This window comes from Spinacia oleracea, chromosome 5, assembly GCF_020520425.1.
Source record: "Spinacia oleracea cultivar Varoflay chromosome 5, BTI_SOV_V1, whole genome shotgun sequence".
Classification (NCBI taxonomy): domain Eukaryota; kingdom Viridiplantae; phylum Streptophyta; class Magnoliopsida; order Caryophyllales; family Amaranthaceae; genus Spinacia; species Spinacia oleracea.
In genome coordinates, this window is record NC_079491.1 from 36,528,792 (window position 1) to 36,541,784 (window position 12,993).

The 12,993-nt window shown below is 35.6% G+C and overlaps 2 long non-coding RNA genes across 3 annotated transcripts; both read left to right on the plus strand.

Annotated features, from left to right (window-relative positions):
• Nucleotides 1-541: 541 nt before the first annotated feature.
• On the plus strand, nt 542-2,751 carry LOC130460584 (uncharacterized). Its single transcript, XR_008920434.1, has 3 exons — nt 542-688; nt 1,346-1,410; nt 2,429-2,751. It is a non-coding gene; the product is annotated as an uncharacterized lncRNA (long non-coding RNA).
• A 3,677-nt stretch (nt 2,752-6,428) lies between these two features.
• LOC130460583 (uncharacterized) lies at nt 6,429-12,626 on the plus strand. Of its 2 annotated transcripts, none has more exons than XR_008920433.1 (4): nt 6,429-7,080; nt 7,182-7,293; nt 7,951-8,015; nt 12,363-12,626. It is a non-coding gene; the product is annotated as an uncharacterized lncRNA (long non-coding RNA). The 2 variants fall into 2 exon arrangements; XR_008920432.1 differs by lacking the exon at nt 12,363-12,626 and adding an exon at nt 9,034-9,234.
• The last annotated feature ends 367 nt before the right edge of the window (nt 12,627-12,993 follow it).

Below are 12,993 nucleotides of genomic sequence, written 5' to 3' on the forward strand. Positions count from 1 at the left end.
TACGAAATTCCGTTCGATTGAAATTAGGAAGCAATCCTAACCATTTTGGATTCAACAAACTAAATCTTAATCCTAGCCCAAGTAGTAAAGCCCAAGTTAAATAAACTACCAAGTAAACCCATAACCCTCTCCTTGTTTTTACTTCACGTAAAACTCAAATCCCAAACCCTCCTTATTCCTCCTCCTTCACGTGAAACCAACCTCCTCCCTCTCCTCCTTGCCGCCCCCTCTCCGCCTACGTCAACCACCATCAACAGCCGCCGCCGCGACCACCCTTCCACCTGCACGCCGCCGTCGGTAACTCTCCTCTCCCCTCTGTTTCTTCTTCGATCTCCCTTTCCGTTTATCACTCCTCCTCTCCCCTTAATTGTGGCTTTCGTTTTTCGCACAACCACCACCGAGGACCACCAGCATTCGTCACTACGCCCAGCCACGCACCACCGTGTGCGGCTCTGCCACCAGTCGTCCTCCGTCGGTACCTCTTCCTCTTCCCTTTCGTTTTCTTTTGTTCCCTTTCGTTCCCCTTTCCCTTGTTGTTTATTCATCCTCCTCACTCGTGTTATGTTGTTGCGGCAGCCACCACCGCGCGCACCACCGCCCCATTGCCGCGCGCACCATCGCCCCATTGCCGCCGCGCCGCCGCGCCGCTGAACCACCTCCGGCCAGCCTTCTTTCCTTCTCTCTTTTGGTTATTTCTTAAACCCTAAGTAATTAAATGTTTTAATTATATTTTATCAATTTAATTTATGTTTTGATTGAATAAATTTATGATTTTTATGATTTAATTACTAATTTTTAGATTATATGTTGTCGAAATTAATTTAATTATTTTCAGATTTGTTAATTACGTTTAAATTAGGGTTTTAATGAAGTTTTATTAACTTAATTCATGTTTCGTGAATATAAATTATAAGTTTTTATGATTAAGTTAGATTTTCAGATTATACATTATGCTTAATTGATAATTTAATTTTCAGATTACATAGTTGAATTGAAATAAGGAATTTAATTATTAAAGCATGGATTTTTAAGGTTTTAATGTTCTAAAATCATAATAGAATGATTATACATTATTAAAGCTATTATTTTTATGATCTTAAGAATGTTAATTATGTTTTGGAATAGTTTGAAATTAGTTATGTTTCTGAAAATTTAAAGTACGATGTTTGCAAAGAGTTTTCAACGAATTTCAATCACTAATTTAATAATTATGATGATAGGAAATCAAAGGTTTAAGTTTTGATATTGGGAAATGTTCTAAATATGTTTAGGATGCATTTAGAATGCTTTGTTATGGTTTCCAATGATTAGGAATTGATTTAGGTACGTTTCTTGATTGTTTTAGGCGGAGAATTCTTTGTGGGCGACTTTTGAAAGTGTTAAAGTGGCCTATCAGTTTGTTTACACAAGGTACGTACATACCTGTGTGCTTGGAACGTGTGCTAATTGTTGAAACCATGTTGAATCTTGTTGTTGAACTTGGTTATGTTGATATTATTGTTGAACTTGGTGATGTTGATATTATGGACGAACTGGGTTATATTGAATGTGCATGTTTAATACTGTTGGACAAACTTATTGAACTTATTTTGCACTATAAGAACTGTAACATGTTAGTATGGATGTTTGATACAAACATGTTGGTTGGGAACACTAGATTATTCTATATGATTGGGTTGGATCAATTGGTTGTTATTCCCTTTCTATCTTTTCACTACTTTATAAGGGCGGAGGACCTTGTTTAGTAAGTTGAAACTTTATGCCCATATACAGGGTTGCTCATGGTTAAAGGAAAGGTTGGTTAAGTTGGAATGAGTCTTGATTGATGCTTTTATGATCACTTACTTAATTCCAAGATAAAAACAGTTGTGAACAATTGTGAATTGTCTGTCTTATGTAATGGTTGAGTCATAACGGAATCTCAATTTGTAAATCATGTAAAGTGAAACTGAATAGCAATAGCTTTAGACTGTGCACGTCTGAAGTGACGGACAAACAGGAGTTGGGGTTCATGGTGGTAGCCCATGGCCTTTTCTGGGACCGGATTGATCACCGTGTCCTATTTTTATTTAAACGTTCCTCGATATCGCAGGTCACTGAGGTTACGGAGTCGCGCCCGTACCTCGTCTTCCTTAGTGAAGACTTCTGGATGGTCAACTCGGTCCATTGTCTATTTCAACTAAAATAATATTATGGTTATTAAGCCTAGCTTAGTCTAGTCAAGTATAATCGTCAATTTATTATGTTTTGTCTGTCCTTCCTTATATTTATTAGTATCATGTTAGGGTTGTTGGTTTGATAGTATCATGCTAGGATTGTTGTTGTTTTAGTATGTAGTACTCAGCTTTGCTGATTACGTGCTTTGTTTGTGTGTGTTGATCATGGCTATGCCTTATTGATCCTGTGATGACCCATCTTTGGTGAGCAGTCTCTAAGGATCAATAAGCGTTGCCCATCTACAGGTTTGAAGATGATGCATCATTGGGATCAGTATTAGAGAGCTTGTAGTTCTATTCGTTTAATTAAGTGATTTAATTTGTTAACTTGGATTTGAAATTTGTCGTACTATTCGTATTTCCTTAATTCAGTTAATTGTTTTGGACCTAATGTGTAATAGATTATTTATGAACCTAAAAGTTAGTTTTATGTTTTCCGCTGCAAAATTCTGAATAAGCCGTAACGTTTTCACACGGGCGATAATACTTTGATAATTCCCTACAGTTATATTTAAAAAGAGGTTATTTTAGAAAATGGGAATTGTTGGGGTGTTACAAAGTGGTATCTAGAAGCTAAGGTTTTATTTTAATAAATTTTAGGCGCCTAACTATCTAGTTATTTAAAATAAATTTCTTAAAAATCGAGCTTCTACGGATTATAGTGTTAAAAAATTGGTACTTTTTTTTGGGGATCCGATTTCCTTTTATCCTGTTTGAAAGTATATAATATTTCTTATTTAAGTTCGAAATCAAATTATTATTAAAGTTAAAGTGATACTTTCGACATTTCTATTTTTCTTATTATTTATTATTCAAAAAAAACAAAAAAAACAAAAAAAAAAAAAGTACATTTTTTTTAGTTGTTCAAGAGTTAGAATTCGTTATTAGAAAATATAAATCTTTTCGAATTAATAACTTTATTTTCTAATTTATTCGCTACGCATTTCCTTAATTTATTTTACTTAATTTATTTTATATTTTTATTTATGTTATTATATTAGCGTCATCTTACCTTGTTATTTAAATTATTTCAATACTTTAGCTTATGAGAGATGGGTAGTATAAGAAGGGCATATAAGATAGAATTATATGTGCATTAGTGGCTAGTCAACGCTAGCATTAGAAATTGATTGTTATGTACGTGCGTGTGCTAATTGTTTAAGTGTTACATTTACATGTGCATAAAGAATTGTTTGATTCCACCAAACTTATTGCGTTATTGAACTTTGTTTATGATTTGGTTGGAAAATCGTTAGTGAGACATGGAATTGTTTATTTCAGGAATAAAATGTTTCTTTCCAAGTATACCAACATAGGATCCTTCGAGAAACTTGATATAGAAATCCCTGATATTTACGTGAAGAAAATTGTGTTTGGATGTGAATATTATGCTAAAGTTCAAGGGCAACCTATCTTAATGAGAAAGGATATCATAGCAGCCACTATCATTAATTGCTTACCTAACAAATTTCCATACCTAGAACTCAAGGAAAAGTTTAAAGACATGCATTCTGATAATGGAACTCCAAACTTGACTAAGTATGGGACTTGGGATGGTAGATGGAAATATGATTCAGAAATTCTGACCACCATTATTGAGGCGGCAGAAAGTGGGTTTAGAGACGGTAAAATCGTAGGGAGTCATGTTGGAGATGCAGTTACAGAAGAACCTATGGGAGTAAGTGTAAATAATGACCTAGAGGAAAATGATGTAGCTGTGGAGAATGAGAATGTAGATGTTGAGGCAGGGAATCCTAACCCAGCGACCCATGAGCCAACCATTGAGATTTCTAGTGATTCAGATGAAGAGCTCGAAAGTGAACAGGAGATGGCAAGTGAGCCTAATCAAGATGAAGACATGGAAGAAGATGCAAACCCTGAGGAAGACCCCGATGAAGACCCTGAAGAAGAGTTCGATGATCTTGAGATCTAAAGTCACTCCTAAAGCTTTCAGGAGCGATGGATAGGCAAGAGGCCACAAATATTTTGAAGTCATAAATAGTTAATTAGCTCTTTCATGTTTTAAAGAATAAGTAGCAAGCAAAGCTACAACTGTTTAAGGTTTAAGTTTATTGAAGTTTGAGATGTTCTTTATTATTTTCAAGGATGTAATAAACCTCTATGGAGTTAGCAATAAAAGTTAAAGTTTTCAAGGAATTGTTCTTTATTCTATTTTGAGGATTCCATAATACCCCAACCTCTAGGTAGTACGTCATGGATTAATTTTTCTATTGGTTGCATACTCAGTGTGAATTGTGGATCAATTTAATTGCCACAATAATATTAAATGATTTGAGTACATAAAGGAAGTGAGGGCCAATCTAGACCCTCATGACCAATATGATTCAAAATGTTATGCCTTATGTGCAGTGTGTGAATGTCTTTCGTGAATTATAGAGGATGATTATTTTTCAATGATTATTGCATCTTGTGGACGATCGTTGCACCTTCGTAAACGATTGTCGTGCCTTCGTAAATGATGTGTATTAATGTGAACAGTGTTGGTTGAGGCGATCTTTATGGTCAATTCAAGTATTAAATTGTATGGGATAACGTATAGGTGATGTTTCAAACCTAAAGTAGAGTATTCTAATTGCAGGTCACGTTCTAGAATGGCCAACAACAATGATCTAGCCGTGGCTATTCGCCTTTTGGCGGAAAAGCTGACTCAGGAAAGAACTGAGCGCCCCAAATCTGCAGGGGAAATGTTTGAAAGACTTTCTAGGGTTAAACCACCATACTTCAAGGGACAATCAGACCTTACCTTCTTAGAAAATTGGATTAGGGAGTTTGAGAAACAGTTTGAGGCTGTGAGTTGCCCTATGAGTATGAGAGTAGGTCAAGCTGTCCTTTACCTAAAAGATGAAGCCGATCTGTGGTGGAGAGAGAATGAAACTAGGCTAAGTACTGCCGAGAGATTTAATTGGGACTCATTTGTTGTTGCATTGAGGGAAAAGTTTTATCCTCCTTTTATTACAAAACGAAAAGCGCAGGAATTCATAAACCTTGGGATGGGGAGTATGACCATCGCTGAATATTATAGCAAATTTATAGCGTTGTCGAAGTTTACACCTGAGGTTGTAGCCATAGAGGAGATAAAGGCTCAGATGTTTGAGCAAGGGTTGACCGATGAGATCCAGTTGGAATTAGGTGGAGAAACCTTTATACCTTTAGAGAATGCGTATGAGAGAACCGCCCATATTCATGGTTTGCAGTCTAGAAGGGACAAGAAAAATGTTATTGGGGAGAAAAGAAAAGAGTTTGATGCTGGGAAAAACCGAGGGAATTTCAAGAAGAATAGAAACGTGAATAGGAATGAGAGTGGAAATGGAAATTTTCAGGGAAGAAGCAATCAGGGGCACCACAACAATTCGAACCAATCTAAGAGAGTGCATCATTGCAAGATGTGCAGTAGCAATCACCCTGGTAAGAACTGCAACGGAGAATTAGTGACCTGCAACTATTGTCAGAAAAGGGGACATAGGGAGTATGAGTGCTTCACTAAGCACAGAAAGGAACAAAATAGTAATAAAGCTGGAAACCAAGTGAGGTTTAACCAGTTTGGAGGTCAAAATTCAAAGCCTGGAGGGGCACAAAACAATCAAGAGAACTATAATAAGCCTGCAAATGATAACAACAACCCGAATAAGGCTCCAGGAAAGTTGTACATGATGAATCAGAATGAGGATGAACGATCTTCCGATATAGATTCTGGTACTTTTCTATTAACTCCGCGCAAGTTAAGCATTATTTAATTCGTGGTGACTTGTTCTTTTGTTTCGTCATCTGTTGTGAAAAGTCTAAAGTTAGTAGTTTTAATGAAATGGGAATTTTGAAAAGAGAATTCGTCGAAAGAGAATTTTGGTTAGCTATTCCCTGAGGTGAGTTACGAGGGCGTAACTCGTTTTCTTTAAGGGGGTAGAATGCGATAGAAATTCGCGCTTTTTACCTATTTTTATGGTATTTTTATGCATTTTATGCTTATTTTTAGCAACCTTTACAAGTTGATGCAAAGCAAATAGATTCTCCGCATAAGAAAAGGTGTTCATGAGTAACACAAACAGCTTTGAGTTGGCAAAATAGTGCACTTAGGTGGCACAAATACTTCTCTAGTAAGAATAAGTTAAAAGCTTTTGGGGAAAGTGTGGGAAATTTCTTGTCAAGTTTCGGGACGAAACTTCTTTTAAGAGGGGTAGATTGTAATCCCCCGTAATTTTATAAATTTTATTAATAAATTTTAAAATATAGTTAATTGTATTTGAATAGAATTTACGAATTTTGGAAATAAATAATATAATTAACGTATATTTATTTATTACATTTTAATATTTTCAACGATTTACGAAATTGAAAATGATTTTAGAATTTTAAGTTAAAACGAATTCGAATTACGAAATTCCGTTCGATTGAAATTAGGAAGCAATCCTAACCATTTTGGATTCAACAAACTAAATCTTAATCCTAGCCCAAGTAGTAAAGCCCAAGTTAAATAAACTACCAAGTAAACCCATAACCCTCTCCTTGTTTTTACTTCACGTAAAACTCAAATCCCAAACCCTCCTTATTCCTCCTCCTTCACGTGAAACCAACCTCCTCCCTCTCCTCCTTGCAGCCCCCTCTCCGCCTGCGTCAACCACCATCAACAGCCGCCGCCGCGACCACCCTTCCACCTGCACGCCGCCGTCGGTAACTCTCCTCTCCCCTCTGTTTCTTCTTCGATCTCCCTTTCCGTTTATCACTCCTCCTCTCCCCTTAATTGTGGCTTTCGTTTTTCGCACAACCACCACCGAGGACCACCAGCATTCGTCACTACGCCCAGCCACGCACCACCGTGTGCGGCTCTGCCACCAGCCGTCCTCCGTCGGTACCTCTTCCTCTTCCCTTTCGTTTTCTTTTGTTCCCTTTCGTTCCCCTTTCCCTTGTTGTTTATTCATCCTCCTCACTCGTGTTATGTTGTTGCGGCAGCCACCACCGCGCGCACCACCGCCCCATTGCCGCGCGCACCACCGCCCCATTGACGCCGCGCCGCCGCGCCGCTGAACCACCTCCGGCCAGCCTTCTTTCCTTCTCTCTTTTGGTTATTTCTTAAAACCTAAGTAATTAAATGTTTTAATTATATTTTATCAATTTAATTTATGTTTTGATTGAATAAATTTATGATTTTTATGATTTAATTACTAATTTTTAGATTATATGTTGTCGAAATTAATTTAATTATTTTCAGATTTGTTAATTACGTTTAAATTAGGGTTTTAATGAAGTTTTATTAACTTAATTCATGTTTCGTGAATATAAATTATAAGTTTTTATGATTAAGTTAGATTTTCAGATTATACATTATGCTTAATTGATAATTTAATTTTCAGATTACATAGTTGAATTGAAATAAGGAATTTAATTATTAAAGCATGGATTTTTAAGGTTTTAATGTTCTAAAATCATAATAGAATGATTATACATTATTAAAGCTATTATTTTTATGATCTTAAGAATGTTAATTATGTTTTGGAATAGTTTGAAATTAGTTATGTTTCTGAAAATTTAAAGTACGATGTTTGCAAAGAGTTTTCAACGAATTTCAATCACTAATTTAATAATTATGATGATAGGAAATCAAAGGTTTAAGTTTTGATATTGGGAAATGTTCTAAATATGTTTAGGATGCATTTAGAATGCTTTGTTATGGTTTCCAATGATTAGGAATTGATTTAGGTACGTTTCTTGATTGTTTTAGGCGGAGAATTCTTTGTGGGCGACTTTTGAAAGTGTTAAAGTGGCCTATCAGTTTGTTTACACAAGGTACGTACATACCTGTGTGCTTGGAACGTGTGCTAATTGTTGAAACCATGTTGAATCTTGTTGTTGAACTTGGTTATGTTGATATTATTGTTGAACTTGGTGATGTTGATATTATGGACGAACTGGGTTATATTGAATGTGCATGTTTAATACTGTTGGACAAACTTATTGAACTTATTTTGCACTATAAGAACTGTAACATGTTAGTATGGATGTTTGATACAAACATGTTGGTTGGGAACACTAGATTATTCTATATGATTGGGTTGGATCAATTGGTTGTTATTCCCTTTCTATCTTTTCACTACTTTATAAGGGCGGAGGACCTTGTTTAGTAAGTTGAAACTTTATGCCCATATACAGGGTTGCTCATGGTTAAAGGAAAGGTTGGTTAAGTTGGAATGAGTCTTGATTGATGCTTTTATGATCACTTACTTAATTCCAAGATAAAAACAGTTGTGAACAATTGTGAATTGTCTGTCTTATGTAATGGTTGAGTCATAACGGAATCTCAATTTGTAAATCATGTAAAGTGAAACTGAATAGCAATAGCTTTAGACTGTGCACGTCTGAAGTGACGGACAAACAGGAGTTGGGGTTCATGGTGGTAGCCCATGGCCTTTTCTGGGACCGGATTGATCACCGTGTCCTATTTTTATTTAAACGTTCCTCGATATCGCAGGTCACTGAGGTTACGGAGTCGCGCCCGTACCTCGTCTTCCTTAGTGAAGACTTCTGGATGGTCAACTCGGTCCATTGTCTATTTCAACTAAAATAATATTATGGTTATTAAGCCTAGCTTAGTCTAGTCAAGTATAATCGTCAATTTATTATGTTTTGTCTGTCCTTCCTTATATTTATTAGTATCATGTTAGGGTTGTTGGTTTGATAGTATCATGCTAGGATTGTTGTTGTTTTAGTATGTAGTACTCAGCTTTGCTGATTACGTGCTTTGTTTGTGTGTGTTGATCATGGCTATGCCTTATTGATCCTGTGATGACCCATCTTTGGTGAGCAGTCTCTAAGGATCAATAAGCGTTGCCCATCTACAGGTTTGAAGATGATGCATCATTGGGATCGGTATTAGAGAGCTTGTAGTTCTATTCGTTTAATTAAGTGATTTAATTTGTTAACTTGGATTTGAAATTTGTCGTACTATTCGTATTTCCTTAATTCAGTTAATTGTTTTGGACCTAATGTGTAATAGATTATTTATGAACCTAAAAGTTAGTTTTATGTTTTCCGCTGCAAAATTCTGAATAAGCCGTAACGTTTTCACACGGGCGATAATACTTTGATAATTCCCTACAGTTATATTTAAAAAGAGGTTATTTTAGAAAATGGGAATTGTTGGGGTGTTACAACAGCACCTGAAAGAGCGGTTAAATGGGGTTAACCGCTATCTCAATTGGCGATTTAAGCTTTAATGAACCGTCATTTGAGATAGCGGTTTACCTCTTACATCTACAGCAAATCAAAAGTGATTTCGAGTTTCAAAATATCACAAAAAACAAAGCCAGCTCCATTCTTCCCTTCCTCTCCGTCGATGGTGCTCCAAACCATCCCACCCCATACTGCCTGTCCGCGGCCGAAAACTGTAATCCCCCGTAAATTTATAAATTTTATTAATATATTTTAATGTATATTATTTATATTAAAGTAGAATTTATGAATTTTAGTAATAAATATATAATTAACGTATATTTATTTTATTTTAAGTACGTTCTAAATATTTAACGATTTTTGAACTTTATTATATTTATGTATTTAATGTATATTTAATTTTATTTAAATATATTCTAAATATTTTAACGATTTTTGCAATCAAGAATAATTTTAGAATTTTATGTTGAAAAGAATTTGAATTAGGAAAACTCGTTGAATTCGAAAAAACAATCCTATTCGATTTTGACTCAAACACTAAAACCCAAATCCTAATCCTAGCTAGCCCACATGGGAAAAGCCCAAAATAAAAACCCAAAAACTCCCTTTTCTATTTCACGTAAAAACAAAATAACACCAAAACCCCTTCTCTCTTCCTATGTCACGTGAATACCTTCAACCCTCAAACTCCTTGCTGCCCTAGCCACCACCATCAGCCGTCGCACCACCTCCCTGCGCCACCAGTCGCTTCCACCCGACCACCGTCGCTCCTCCTCCTGTGTCGGGTAATCTCCTTCTCCTTCTCTCACTCGTTTTCCTTTCGTTCTCCTTTCTCTTCTCTCTCTTTGCTTCATTCTTTCCTGTTATTGAATTGCAGCAACCACCGCAACAACCGCCGCTCCCCCCAGCGACCAGTCGCGCCACCACCGACTGCCCAGTACCGACCCCTATTGTCGCGTCGCGTCGCCCAGCAGCCGCAGCCGCCCTCCTTTCTCTGTCACGCACGAAACCGCAGCTCCCTCTCTTCTTGCTTCTTGCGTGCACAACCACCACCATCCACAAGCGCCGCCAACCTCCGCGACCACCTGCACCGCCGTCGCGCAGCCCGCCATCGGCCAGCTCCCCTTCTATCTCCTTTGGTTATTTCCAAACCCTTAAAACTAATTAATGTTTTAATTAAGTTTTAATAATTTGATTTATGTTTCTTGAATTAAATTTATGTTTTTATGATGAAGTTATGAAATTTCAGATTATATGTTGTTGAAATTAATTTAATTATTTTCAGATTTGTTAATAATGTTTAAGTTAGGGTTTTAATTATGTTTATTAATTTAAATTATGTTCTTGAATTAAATTTATAATCTTTATGGTTTGAATATGATTTTCAGATTTGGTGTTGATATTATAAACTAATTAATTTCAATTTTGGTTAATTAAAAATTAAGTTAGGGCTTATTCATGATTTACTAATTTGAATTATGTTTTCTTGAATTAAAGTTATGGGTTTTGTGATTTAAATCATAAATTTCGGATTATGCAAATTATATAATAAAGTTATTAATTTTCAGATTATCAAATTACTTTGAAATATTAATTTTGATTGTTTAAAGTATGAAATTCCAGGTTTTTATGATTATAAATCATGGTAGGTTGAGTATGGATTATTGAATTTGTTGTTTTGAGATACTAGGAACGTAGATTGACCTTGGTGAAGCTTTTAAATGAATTTATGTTGCTGAAAATTTAAAGTACGATGTTTGCAAAAAGTTTTCAACGAATTTCAATCACTAGTTCAATAATTATGATGCTAGGAAATCAAATGTTTAAGTTTTGATATTGGGGAAGGTTCTAGATATGGTTAGGATGCATTTAGAATGCTTTATTATGGTTGTCAATGATTAGAAATTGATTTGGGTACGTTTCTTGATTATTTTAGGCGGAGAATTCTTTGTGGGCGACTTTTGAATTCGTTAAAGTGGCCTATCAGTTTGTTTACACAAGGTACGTACATACCTGTGTGCTTGGATGTGTGTTGTATTGAGAATATGATGAATATATTTATGAACTTGTTTATGTTGGAGTTTCATGTTCAATGTCGTTGAATTAATGCGTTGAGCATAGAACTTTATTTATAAGAATTGAATCATGTTAGCATGGAATATTGATGCAAGCATGTTGGTTTTGGGGAACTTTATAGTATTTAATATTGGTTTAGATCTTTATTGATCGTTGTTCCTCTTTAGATTTTCACTACTTTATAAGGGCCGAGGACCTTGTTTGGTAGTTGAACCTTATACCTAATAAAGGTTTTTAAATATGGGTAAAGGAAGGATTAAAATAGTTGGAATTGTCTCTTGGTTGAATGTTGTGATCACTGGTTTAATTCAAAGATAAAAGAAGTTGTGTTTACTTGTTGAATATAATATTTATGTTTGATGATTCATAACCAAGTATTAAAAGTTAAGTCATGTAAAGTGAAAATGAGTAGCAATAGCTTTAGACTGTGCACGTCTAAAGTGACGGACAATCAGGAGTTGGGGTCATGGGTAGCCTATGGCTTTTTCTGGGGCCGGATTGATCACCGGTTCTATTTTTATTTAAAAGTCCCTCGATATCGCAGGTCATTGGGGTTTACGGAGTCGCGCCCGTACCTCGTCTTCCTTAGTGAAGAAGAAGAAGTTTCTAGTAGACAACTCAGTCCATTGACTATTTCAATTAAAATAATGTTAATGATACAAAGGTCTAGTTCAGTCAAATATAGTCTTCAAGTCAATATATCTTGATTATCCTTGCTTATGTTTTATTTAGTACCATGTTAGGATTGTTCGTTTAATAGAATCATGTTAGGATTATTATTGATTTAGTATGTAGTACTCAGCTTTGCTGATTACGTGCTTTTGCTTGTGCATGTTGATCATGGCTATGCCTTATTGATCCTGTGATGACCCAATCTTTGGTGAGCAGTCTCTAAGAATCAATAAGCATTGTCCATCTGCAGGTTTGAAGATGTTGCATCATTGGGATCGGGAATAGAGAGCTTGTATTTAGTTTTGATTTACTAAGTTGACTTGGGTTTGTTAATTGGGACTTTAAACTTGTCGTACTATTTATATTTCCTTATTTTCGTTGGATGATTTTTTGGGACTAAACCTGTAATCGATTATTTATAAACCTAAAGTTAGTTTTATGTTTTCCGCTGCAAAATTCTGAATAAGCCGTTACGTTTTCACACGGGCGATAATGCCTTGATAATTCTCTACGTTTTATATTAAAAGATTATTTTAGAAAAGAGAGAATTGTCGGGGTGTTACAAAAACCACCGACGTCACCGGCCATATAATTCTCCGGCGAACGCTTCCTCACCACCGTGCTCTTCCGCACCACCGTTGTCGCAGACTGCCGTTGCTATGGCTTCTCTCAGGTAAAGCCCTAATTTCTTCTTTTTTTTGTAAATTCGAATTTAATTGATAATTGAGTAAAAATTGAGATCATGTTTTGGTTTGTTTAATGATGTTATAATGAAGATTATGCTTAGGTTTGTTTGATGGTGTTATGATCATAATTATCATGAATTGCAATTTTTTGTTGTTGTTAA